This window comes from Chrysochloris asiatica, unplaced genomic scaffold (genome assembly GCF_000296735.1).
Source record: "Chrysochloris asiatica unplaced genomic scaffold, ChrAsi1.0 scaffold00185, whole genome shotgun sequence".
Taxonomy (NCBI): Eukaryota; Metazoa; Chordata; class Mammalia; order Afrosoricida; family Chrysochloridae; genus Chrysochloris; species Chrysochloris asiatica.
The window spans coordinates 4617044-4618006 of record NW_006408703.1 but is presented as its reverse complement, the minus strand read 5'-3'; positions in this window follow the sequence as shown (position 1 = coordinate 4618006).

Genomic DNA, 963 nt, shown 5'->3' with positions numbered 1-963 from the left:
TGGAAGGGTCCAGCATTACACCCACAGTTTTCCCACAGTACAGAGAGGAGGTTCTTGAGAGCCTTGTTGGTCCTGCAGGCTGCTTCTTATGACAGCTGACTCTGGAACCCAGCCAAAGTTGACCTGGGTTTAACCCTGCCTGCACCGCAAAGGCTACTGGACTGACAACTACAATTTTATTTTTGATAGGTGGTTTTTGTCTCTGTTTTTATATTGTTTCTGTTTTTGGTACTTTTGGTCTCACTCTTTTCCTGGCAGTGAGAGTTTTCTCTCTCTCCCTACATTACCCAGGAAGAGACAGGAATTGTGCTCATATAGCCAAGCTACAAGAATACCCTGTAATATCCCATCATCTGGACAGGAACCAATACCAGCTGTTAGGCATTACACATCAAAAGGGAAGCCTATCTCCAGATTATATCCACCAGGAGACACTCAGTAAGCTTAAAACAGCAGCATATATCCATTTAAGCCTTAAGAACCTACATAACTACTGAAAATGTCCAAGAAAACACAACAAAAGATGTCCAAAAACACAACACATGTCCAAAAACAGAAAAGAGGAAAACTGAGACAAATGAGCTGGAGGCAGACACAGACTTTCCAGTAGAAGAGCATGCTTTTGATCTGCCTGAGAACAAATTCAGAAGAATGATATGGAAACACATTCAAATGCTCCAAAAAGGGGTGGAGGAAAATTAGGAAGAAGTCAGGAAAGTGCTACAGAAGCAATCAAAAAAGATAGATGTAGAATTGGAAACTATTAAAAACCTACAAAAAGAGGTCAAGATGATTAATAATAAAGTATCAGAAATGAACAATACACTGAAAGGGTAAAGGAGCAGAATTAAAGAGATGGAAGCCAGAACCAGCAAACTAGAAGACAAATCTCTCAATACAGCTAACATAGAAGAGCAAATAGAAAAAATGATTGAAAAATCTGAAGAGAGTCTAAGATTCATG